The sequence below is a fragment of the Lissotriton helveticus genome, chromosome 11 (assembly GCF_964261635.1).
Source record: "Lissotriton helveticus chromosome 11, aLisHel1.1, whole genome shotgun sequence".
Taxonomy (NCBI): Eukaryota; Metazoa; Chordata; class Amphibia; order Caudata; family Salamandridae; genus Lissotriton; species Lissotriton helveticus.
Genome location: NC_136072.1, coordinates 59,255,621 through 59,268,051, shown reverse-complemented (window position 1 = coordinate 59,268,051; position 12,431 = coordinate 59,255,621).

The window sequence follows — 12,431 nt, the reverse complement described above, 5'->3', positions numbered from 1 at the left end:
AGGTGTTCGTTGTAAATACCGTGTTGTAAAGGCATGCGATGTAAAAGTATGCGTTGTAACGTCATACATCCCCAAATAAGATCTGATTCAGCCCACATTTTTAGTTTAAAAAATCATGGACTAATATTTCTATATTAGTGTGCCTTCAAACAAAGGCAATTAAAGTCAACAGGACTTCGGACAGTGTCTATCTTGTGTGCCTCTGTGACATGCTAATTATGATATCACAAATACCCAATCTGGCATGGGTGGAGTTGCACAGAATAACTTGTGGGCACGTGAAACACTTTCTGTAAATGCACCAATTACATTTTTGCGTATACAACATAAGCCTTAATATTCATTATGCAACAATGCAGTAATAATGCACTGTTTGTAGCAAATATGGCAGAATCATTTACAAAGTATCCCAACGTCTCACGATGTCTGTCAAATATTGCTCAACAATCCCAGTAACATTCACTCATAAGGTCATACTATTTCAGACTGCCTCAGGCAAATTGAAAATTGTCCCATTCCCTGTGACAGTCAAGATTTTTGTCTTTCCCATTATCACAAACTGTTGGGTGAGGCTAAAGTGGTAGGATGGTAACAGGGTGGGTATTGTGTATTAGGTGACCAATATAATGGGGAGAGATTTGTGATGTTTGAAGAAACTATAACTAATTTTGAAATAGGATCTGATCAAATCCTGTTTAATGGCAGTATGAAGCAGGCTGCACACCAAGACCACAGACATTGACTCCAATGGCAGTAATTTGTTAACTCACAAAGAGTAGTAAACGGATTCCTAGTATGTACAAAACCCTTAGGGCCTGATTTAGATTTTGGCAGATGGGTTACTCCGTCACATCGGTGATGGTTATCCTGTCCACTGAAATATAAATCCTATAATATCCTAAGGAATTTATATTTCGACAGACGGGATATCAGTCACTGCTATAACGGAGTAACCTGTCCACAGGAATATAAATCAGCCCCAAAGATACTGGCCCTAAAGATATTCAAAAAGGAGGCAATTACCTTGATTTTCAGTGTATAATGAATTGGGTGAAACAGTAGTTTAGCATAAAACTGTGACAAGTAATGCATTTTACCCAGGTGAAAACTATGCAGGAAGATATCCATAATTTCTGGGTAAAATATATATGCCAGTTCAAAAGACCACTTTTGATGTCACAGCAGGGAGGCTGAACGTTTTCAGATACTATGGTGTGAAGAAATACAGTGTATTATATGGCATGGTTGCACAACCTCAGCATTTAATAAATTCACTGACCTGTCTTGGGCCCAGCGGGGCTTGTTTGTACAACCTTATCTCAACCCTAGGTAGCTGTGGGTTCGAGCAGTCAGGCTTTATCAAAGGTACAAGATAAAAGCATGTAAGTACAAAAACAATCAAATAATAAAGGAAACACAACATAAAGGAAATCTAACATTTATCTATAAGAAAGTATAAAAATTATCTTTATGAATTTTTATACATCAAAATGAACAAAATCCAGTAGAGGCTTCTGGAGGTATCAATTATTAAGGAAATCGTAAATCACTGCTTTTCACTCCAATTACAAACAAGCATTTGGCAACTAATGCAGTTAGATGTTACTTTAAAAACTTTGGAAAACATTTGTAAAGTTGGGAATTGGTTACTCCAGCCCACTTCTGGTGAACAGCTAACTAACAAACTAACTAATCCACATTTGTAAAGCCCGAACAATCACCCATAAGGGTCTCTAGGCGCTGGGGGCCGTTGGGAAGATTAAGCAAGCTATTGCCCAGAGTCACATGGTGCTGGGCTAACCTGCCGCCGGAGCCAGGGATCGAACCGTGATCCCCAGATTCCAGCACCAGTCACCCTGGCCACAGCACCACACCTCCCCCGGCAGCTCTGGCAGGTGGCAAGTCACAGGCGCCAGTAATGCTTAGCAGGACAGTTACCTTAAGCCACAGACATCAATGAAGTGGTTCTGATGCAAGGCATATGGGATGCTCAAGGTGCTGAGAATCCTGTGAATGCTGATCCGGTCAACAGGGACCTTCATGGGGCCATTCCTTGGTCTACAAACATGGTGGAGTGGCTTTAACCACAAAGGTTGATGTCCTTCGAAGTACAGGTGAAGTACAGCAAAAAACACTTGCCATTATCCTCTGATCTCCGGTTACAGCAAAACCAGCTGTTCCTTTAACTAAGGCTAGTGTCCATCTTGGGTGACCAAACTGCACGCTGACGACTCTCTTGGGTCCAGCAGGCTTGGGTACAACTTTTGAGTGTTGGGTCTCGGTCTCCTTGGCTTCGCATCAGCTGTCAGTTGTGATGAAGAAATTGTAGCTACCAACTCGCCAAGGCAGCTTCTTCAGCTTTTGAGGCCCAGGAGCCGTAACAGGAATTCAGCCAATTGACTTTTGGAGTTGACCTCTTCTGTCTGGGGCTCTTGGACAACTTTTTTGGAGCAGGGCACCACAGGCACAGTCCTCTCTGCTAGTCTAAGGATCAGCAGGTGCAATCTGGGTGCAAGGTACAGCAGGGCAGTCTTTCCTCACTCCTTTCTCCAGTGCAGACATAATCTGAGGTCTGGCTAATAGGGGTGCCACTCTTATGCCCACAACTTGCCAGTGGGGATATGGTGACTACTAGCCAATGGGCTACCAGGTTCCCTCCCACCTGATGATAGACCCACTTGATGGCTGGGACAGGGTGAACCCAAATTTGGAGGTCAAACTAAGGGGGAGTGGGGGTTTGTACTTGTTAGTTTACCAAGATGTATTGCTTGCTTAATGAATCGGTAAACCACGGAAGGGATGGGAGGATGGCTGGCACAAGTTTCTTTACTGTAATTTCCTGCAGTCTTGTTTGAAAAACAACAATAAAAAGTGTTTTAAAAAAATTACAATAAATTCAACATGTGCATCAAGTTGGAGTTTAATGTAACTATTGTTCTCATATCTTGAAGTACCAACTTAAGTAGGCCCATTCGGAAGTTAACACCCTTGAGGTGTCAGCGAATAATCCTATACTTGCCAATGGGGCTACTAGCTCACCCTCTGGTAGCTAGGTGCAGAGCAGGCAGGCGCACCCCTGGAGGCAATGTGTAAAGTATTTGTGTTAGACACAAACCCAGCAAAAAGTGAAGCCCCGCCAAAGAGGAGAGGATGTAGCCTTACGGCTAGAGCGGTCGACCTTGAAGCTGGGATACTGGGCTTGAGTCTTGGTAACGACGCTCAACATCCTGTGATTCTGGGCAAATCACTTAATCTACCCATGCCGAACAAAAAATGAATGTGTCCTTGTGTAACAAAACTGGTGCTCATGCAAAGCGCTCTGATACCTGATATATTTGGGTCTAGTTTGCACTATATAAAACTCTATAAAAAAAAGACTACACAGATAAAAAAAAAAAAAAGAATCTTAATGTCACTAAGATAAGGTCAAAACAACAAAAACCCAATGCTGGTTCAATTGACTCAAATGTGCACATGCAAGGTAAGAAAACAGCGAGAAACTTTGAATCATCAAGATGGGTCCGCAACAATGAAACGTCAGTGGCTGAGGTTACAGGTATTAAAGTTATGAGTACACAGCAAAGAAAAACAGTGCCTGAATATGATGGGGCTAGTTTTAGACCTTTTATGGTAATGTTGCGAAGTTAGTACAGAGCCCAACTTCAGCTCCCACAAGTACATCCTTGTTGTTACGTGGGGCAACATTTGGAAATACTGAGGCAGAGTCCCCCAGTTTTGGCCTCCAAGCTGATTTTAGCTTCACATTCTGGCAATCAACACTGCTCGATGTAACATTGCAGCTCGGCCCTAGGGCGGAGGCCGAGACACTCGTGGCAGTCTTGCTCCTGATTTCGCGGTGGTGCGCGTCTTCAGCATGGTGTCATTGCGGGGCTACCGAGGGTCCCAGGTCTCGCTCTGATATTATTTGACAACACTTCGGCCACACAGGGCAGTGCTGAGGGTCTCCATTGCTGTGGCTGGGAATCTGGTGTAGCTGTTCACGAGAGTGGGCTGCGCTGAAAAAGAGGTCTTGAAGTACAAGGCTCTGTTCACCAAGGAAGTTCTGGGTGCCGGTCACTTCATCCCCGGGTGCAGATAATGGGGCTTGTAAAAGCATGAAGAGGCTCAGAGGATAAATTACCACACTCACTTTTCAGCAGCGCTCGCTATCACCCTTGCCCGTTCTTACGAGGTGTATTGCTGGAAAGGTAGAATGGTGGGGGGTTGCAAACAAGCTGTTTACAATGTATTTTTTGTCCCAAAAGCAGGTGGTAAGCTGGGACAAGCCAACAAGTCCTTGGAGTCACTCTGGAGGGGTCTTAGGCTTCCTTTTGCAGAGCAAAGGTCAGCAGGCAGCAGGGCAGCAGTTCATGGGAGCAGTCAATCACAGCAGAGTGGCAATACTTCTATTAGAGAAACCTTTACTCCTGCAGAGTTTCTTGCCGGTCCAGTCATGTACCATGGTGGTAGAGCCAGGGCCCTCATACTTATATCCAAAATGCCTTTGATGTAGGGTTCCCATCAATGGGGATTCAGAAGTGTGCATGGGTCCCTTTCAGCCCAGTCCTGGCTCTAGACTACTGGTGGGGGTAGATTAGCCCTTTGTGCGAGGGCAGGACACAGCCCGTTCAGCTGTAAGTGTGAACCACCTCTCTATCTCCCAGCCCAGGAATACTATCAACATGTAGATGAATGCAGATGTGCCCCCTGGAACCCAATCATTCCTGTGTTTGTGGTTGTCTAGAGTGTATCTAAATGTAGTTGTCACCCTGAACAGACATGGATTGGAAGCAGGCTGCTGGCGCACAGAGCAAGTTAAGAACAGAGAAATCTCCACTTTCTAAAAGTGGCATTTCTAAAATAGTAGTGATAAATCCAGCTTTACCATTAAAGAGGGTTTCTAATTACTATTCTAACCACACAAAACATGACAGAGCTACTCCTTTCTCATCAGGAATTACCACTTAAAAGTAGTTAATGGAATTCCTAATGCTGGCCTATGGAAGGAAAAGGCTTCTCTGTAGTGAAAACTAAATTAGCTGTTTGTCACTGCCAGGACATGTAAAACTATTACTAATCACCCTGTCGCTAGGGTCACTTAGGGCCTATCTTAGGGGTGATGTATGTGTAGGTAAAAGAGAAATTTAAGACTTGGCAAGTCGCAGTGGCAGTAAACTGTATACATAGGCCTTGCAATGGTAGGCCTGAAAGGATACTTGACTGGATGGCACAACCAGTACAATTAGGTATATGCCAATGTCACCATGTTTTAGGGGAGAAGCACCTGCAATTCAGCACTGGTTTGCTATGGTAAAGTGCCAGAGTCCAAAGTCCACCAAAAAAGGTACAGCAAAAAGGGGGAGGAAAAAGGAGAAAAGTAGGGGTGGGACCCCCTAAACGTGACAAGTCCAACACTGGGAGACATGTTTTATTTTGTCAAACTCTTGGTGGCACAATAAGTAGTGCAGCCCATGAAGGGCACTTTAACTTCCAGTCCCTGGTTACCCCTGGTTCCATATACTTGGAGCTTATAAGTAAGTTAACTTATGCCAATTGGGCATCACCCAATTTAAAATATACGTTTAACCCCTTCGCCGCGGGGCTAATTCCCCCACGGTACGGGGGAGGGGGGCCGCACGCGGCGCCATGGTGCTCGTGACGAGGTCAGCTCGTCATGCAGCAAAGTGGAGCTGTGCTCATGACGAGGTGAGCTCGTCACGATTCCGCCCACTCAATGGAATGCCCCGCACAGGAGGGGAATTATCCTCGCATGGGCGTTCCGTGGCAGTTATGACGAGCTCAGCTCGTCATGAGCACAGCTCCACTGAGCCTCATGACGAGCTGAGCTCGTCATGAGCGCCGAAGGTGTTAAGGGTCAGAGCACTGGCATAGAGGACTAGTTAGCAGGTCTCAGTGCACTCTCAGAGCCGAAACACCAACAGCATCAGTCCAAAACCTTGGTGTGATGGAGAGGTGTGGTGCAGCGGCCAGGGCAGCTAACTTCAGAGCACAGGGATCATGGTTCGATACCCGGCTCCAGCGGCAGCTCAGCTCAGCACCATGTGACTCTGGGCAATAGCTCACTTAATTTCCACGACGGCCCCCAGTGCCTTGAGACCCGTAAGGGTGAGTAGTTTGCGCTTTACAAATACGGATTTACATTTTACATTTAAAAAGAGTCATTCCTTAACATGCGGACATGCCCAATAATAGAACTGAAAACAGATGACAACTATCCTGAGAAATGAAGCAAAAAATGTTGTCACATACTACCCTAAGTACTGTATACTGAATTTGCATTGTAGGTCAAATAAGGGAAATATTTTTTTAGATTCATGGCCCTGTCCCTACTACTTCCCAAAAGGTGCATATTGATCCCCTGTTTATAGCAAGGAGGTCCAAGTTCATCACTTCATAAATATACATATACAAACTCACAAACAAATTCACCAAGGCACACTCACTGATTGCTTCACATCTTCACTATGTCTCCAAAGGCTCACACTCTTCTGAATTGCACCTAAAAGTTTCTATAAGCTCGCTGTTCTTTTGTTCCTTGGTTACATTGCTGAAGTTTACCATTTCTGACCATCTCCCCTTTCAAACTCTGCTAAACCTCTATATTTATGTACTCTCCTGAACATTTCCTGCTCCAAACTCTGCTGAACTTGTTTGTCCCCAACCTTGTCTGATATGTATAAACTCTGCTGCACTCCTTCCTCTCCAACATTATCTCATGAAAAAAACTCTGCTGAACTTGAACCTTGTAGAACTGCACTGAACTTCTACCTCTTCAAACTCTGCTGAACCACTCCCTGTTTGAACTCTCCTGAATGTGCCCCTCTTTCAACTCTGGTGAACTTGTCAACCTTGCGTCATTGATGCAAAGTCTGTTCAGTTTCAGATTATGCACCTGACTTCCAGCCAGGTTTTAAGGAGCTGCTAATGGCACATTCATTACACACAGACACTTACAACATTGCACAGCTAGCTCAGGTACTGAAATACACATGATATTCAAAGAAAGGGTATTCATAAAGCAAAATAAGTAAAATTCACAAACTACCACAAGTGAAGTAAGACAAGAGGAACACCACAAATGCAAGCTGCTCTGAATATCTTCTGCTGCAGAAAAAGTGGCAAAACGCGCTAATAAAGTGGCGCTCAGCCGAAAACTGTTACAAAAAAAGATTTTTGTGCAGAAAAGACCTTGTTTGCTTTAAAATATATCTGTATGACTAGGACCATGATCATAAATTAAGGGTGATAGAATACCATCATGGCTGCCTCCCACTACCACAGTAATGGCAATATAGCCAACTGTGCTTCACCACCCCTCCACATCTTTCCATTGTGTAACAGTCCCTGCAATGCATGAGTAAAGCCCCACTCTAGAGTCACATATCTCTCTTTAACTCTCTTTTTTGTTTGTGAACATGCCTCACTCCTTGTGTCGACAGCTTCCATGTACATTGTATATCCAAACTTCTGCTGCATATTATCTGAGCAGCAAAGACAGCGACAGGAAGGATGGATGGAGGGGGTAGGGGCAAACACCACACCAGAAGGTCGGCTGGACGAAGGGAGATGGTGGTGGGAGAAGCACATGAGGGAGCCAGCTGAAACACGCACACTCTCCTAGAGTTTTGAAACAAAAAGAAAAATAGTGCCTAAAAAAGGAGCAGTGGATGGACACAAGTAGTGAATTCATGCTCAAAGGGAGGGACAAATGCACAAAGAGGAGGGTAGCCTATGACAGCTGACCAATAGATGTAATCAAATGTGACTGACAATGAAGCCAACCAATTGTAAGCAGAGGGAGGACTCAAATGCGCTGTTAGAAAACATTTAGCAATTGTCTTCCAAGAGATAGCACCTGATGTGTCTTAGATGACATTTAAACATTTATTTGAGCTAAAACATGTAACACTCCACTCAATAAGGTTCTACATTTAGCCACCAGAACTTTGCACAGTCTCCATTGGCTTGCTACAACCATGATTTTGCCACCAAGATGGTTTGCTGTCTGCCAAAATCCTGACCATGACACCTAAATACCTCTCTGACATTCTCTGACATCTTAGGGGGCGTGGCCTTTGGAAAAAAACATAACACCTGTTCTGTAATGCCGCCATGATATGACAGAAAGACTGGCATTGTAATTCTTCAAAGATACTGCTCACACATTTTTCGCAGAGGAAGTTAAGGTGATGACAAGAATGTAAAAAGCATCAAAGCTAAATCTGGGAGGCCAGCCACCACTGAGTTAGCATAGGTGGTGCCTCTACAAACCAAACAACTTGTGGGACAGAGGATAAAACTTTAAATAGTGTCTCCAATATCTTTGCTAGCTAAATGGCTTAACCAGTTGAGCTTTTATCTCTGCCATGTAACGTCACTCATAGTTCACAAGTTTAAATCCAACCCAGCCATTTGTCATAAAAATGAGTTACGACGGGTGATATTTAGAGCCCTTAGAAAAAGAAAACAAATGTTATGGGGCAAATATTTTGTTTGGCAGACAGGGCATCTTGCAAAAAATGTGCTGGGGTACCCTTTCAGCAAATGTAATTGTCTGCATGCTCTATTTATATTTGGGTGGACCGTCGTATTTATATCAGAAATCCAGGAGGAGTCCAGTCAGTTCCACAGTTGGAAACTGTAGAGCACTAGCCTGTTCTCAAATCATCCACACTAGTTAGAGCAGATGGCATGACTTACTAATTCTCTTATTTTTCTCTCCCAAACAAAAAATAAAAACTCCCATGTTATCAGGGTCATTACATTTTAGTTTTTCAAAAAAATCCTGCTTTTGGAGTTTGTTTTAAAAAGCCAAGCCCAGAGACCTCATGTTATAACGCTTCCTAGTTTCAGGTCCGACTCAAACTGAAGATGCAATTGTTGGAAGGGGACTTTATGCAAATATTAATGAATTTGTTTTAGGTCTGCATGAATGTTGGTTGGGTCCCTCCAGGAGGAGACCTGAAGAGCATGCACTAGATTATATTCAAACCAGAATTTTTAGTTTACCATATATAGATAGATTACCACATGCAATAGGCATTTTTTTTGTGAAACACCAGACATAACCTGTAAGTCTACCATGTTCCTTGTTAAAAGTCAACCTGTGTTCCAATAGGCCTTTTAGGGGGTGTTGCTGGATTTCTGTATTAGTGTGCACAGGCATGAAAATTGTTAAATAGTACCTCACCTGATTATTTTTTAGTTTAAATGAATTGCACCCTGCTTGTTCTGTGAGGACCCATTAGAAGGTTTCCAAAAGTTTATTCCCATTGAATCTTATATAAGTTTGCTGAGTTCTAAGTATATATTCCTCAGCACCTGCCCATGTCAGCCATGGACCTGTCTGACTCGCAATCCTGTGAGTCAAGTGCTAAAAGGTTTACTTAGTTCCCAGTCGAGGGTCTGTGGTAGAGAGACCCAGGGCCTCCTGCCAAATGTACCCCACTGATAACCCTGGAGGCTCAGTGGTGTAACACAGGCCACTGCACCCCTGTTGTGCGGGGGAACACTCAAGCTCCAGGGAGCCATCTCAGCACAATACTCTGACTGGAGAGCTCCTGATTGGGTCTGGAAGAGGCCCTTCCATGTACCTTGCAGGGGGGCTCCTCAAGTTGTTATGCCAGTGTGGGGGTTCTGTAACTTCTGACTGCCCTTGGATTCCCCAAATTGGATTTCTCATAAGAATGTTCTCAGTATCAATGACTATAGAATCTCATAAATCCACATTTGTAAAGCGCACAATCACCCGTAAGGGTCTCTAGGCGCTGGGGGCTGTCGGGAAGATTAAGCAAGCTATTGCCCAGAGTCACATGGTGCTGGGCTAATCTGCCTCCTGTGCCTGGATCGAACAGTGATCCCCAGATTCCGGAGTCAGTCACCCTAGCCGCGGTGTCACACCTGTTACTACATTGTATTCATTAATTTAGCAATAGGAGCCTCAAAGTGCATCAGTGAATCCCATTTGTACAAAACATTTCTTATGGCAACTGCCTCATCAACCCCTTCCTGTGACTGACTAGCCCTGACATTTGAAGGTTTTACTCATCTGTTGGACTTTTTCATTCAATGAGGCTATTACTTTACCAAGTCCGCTATGATTTTGAAAACCTGAAAACACAGAGCAGCACCCCACTATGAAAAGGGATCCTGCATTACTGACTTTAAGTCTACTTAACATTATAACATTTCTTAACGTGTATTTGTAAAGCACACGTTCACCCAGAGGTATCTTGGCGCTGAATAACAGATGTTCATTGTTACCCAACTCAATGGTACTCATCGGCAAGGACATCCATCCTCCACCTTACTGCGTCCTTTGTTGCTAATCTCTCCCATCCTCATTGCAGTGTTTGGAGGGCTTTTTCGTGTTTGGTAAGTGTGATTTTTAGGCCACACCGGGTTTGTGAGTGATTGAAACCATACAAATGAAATTTAGAATAGTAAGGACTAGGTAAGTACATAAAATAGATAATGTGATTTCCCAGTTCTGAAACAAAATATTATTTGTCTTGGCTCAGGGTTCACCTTACATGTGCAATGGCACCAGAGACCCGGAATGCCAAGGCTTCCAGCCCTCAGTTATGGCGGCATTTTGCCACCAGATCTGTATGCAGGAATACCACTATGTAGCTTGCTCTGTGGTGCATATAATTCTTCCCACATCACAATATCGCATGTGGACTGTAATGAGCATGACTAGGACTTGGAGTAATGATTCCCTTCGGTATATAATTAAACCGTCTACAAAATCTACTCAGTTTCTCACCATAGTTCCTGGTTTTCAAAAATCCATCAATCTTTGCAAACTCTTAGAAGAACCAGACCCATTTGATCTGGAACTATCTAGAGACTCACTCCGAGGGTCCTTTGTAGCAGCATGAAAGTGGAGAAAATCATTATTAAACAGTCAAATTAAAGTAACTCCTCTCAATACATATTACCAGAGGACTCTTGAGGAAGGTTGGTTGAATTTATTACAAAGTCAGACACACCTCAACACGAAAGTGTAGAAATACAAATGAAATAGCCTAACACTGAATCTACGCACCCAGTTCAGATGGTGCAGCATGGACAAAATTATTAGCTCGAGAAGCAGAATACAGGCAATCAAGAAGCAAGAGTGCAAATTCCCCTGCATCAATGGTTGATGAATAAAGGAAATGTATACTGCCCTACTCTATTGCTAAGGTGACATTCCTAAGTTAATGAGGAAGCATCCTGAATCACACTAAAAGGTGTCAGTTGTGGAGTCTTCCTAAGAAGTCTCTCCACCCTTGAAATTGGTCAAGTAGCTTGATGCCACTACTGCAAAGAAAGAGCGTGTTCTGAGATACTCCCTCTCTGAAGGCAAGAAAGAAGTAGACACTTTCCCTAATTCCAACAAACAGTTATCCACAGGTAGCTTTCCCATGGTGCACGGCTTCCACATATTCCACAATGGGTACAGTCAATATTGTACTTTTCCATGATTTTCTCCATGTACTTTCCTCTGCAACAATTTGTCCTTGATTCCCATGCCTTCTCTCATGAGAAACCAACGTCTCTCCTTTATCGCCTTTGAGTCATACGATTGTAACTTCTTATCTCTCGCCTAGCTGCTAAAAAACTACATCACTTTGCCTAAGACAATGCTCCTCCACCTTCAATGCAAAACGTGAGAAAGAACAGCCTCCAAAGTGCCCATAAAATTCTGAACATTAATCCTTAAGCAAAAGTTGTCCGAGGTGGAATTTCAGGTGTACAACTTCATTTAACATAAGAATGCATCATTTAGACATGAGTTCACATAACTACATAAAATTTTAACTAATACATTTACCTAATTAGGGAAACCTTATCATAAAAACACTTTTAGTACGTAAGTAATGTCAAACTTCACAACACACTATGTTCATGTTAAAATTTCCTGCTAGTGGTGTTATTTTGTTTTTTTAGTAAGGGAACGCCTAGTTTGTATATCATTAATGTTAGTTGTGGTTCTGGTTTGAGGCGATTTTCTTGGAGGAAGGAATACATTGAAGAAAGGTAATATTTGAAGTTTTTACAACGTTGAGAACGATGATAATTAAAAAAGATAGAAAAAACAGATATGCTTAATGAACATTATAATTAGGAATTGTCATTTAAAAAAACTTTGAAATTCACTTAAAAAACATAGGTTTCAGGCAGGTTATAGTTAGGAATTATCATTTAAAAAACCTTTGAAATTCACTGAAAAAAACGTAGGTTTCAAGCAGGTTATAGTTAGGAATTATCATTTAAAAAACCTAAGAAATTCATTGAAAAAACCATAGGTTTCAGGGGTGTTATAGTTAGCTGGAATTTTCTATCATACAAAACCATTGAAATTCCTCCGTTATAGTTAGTTATACTATCCATAAAGATATTCACTCACCCAAACAAGTATT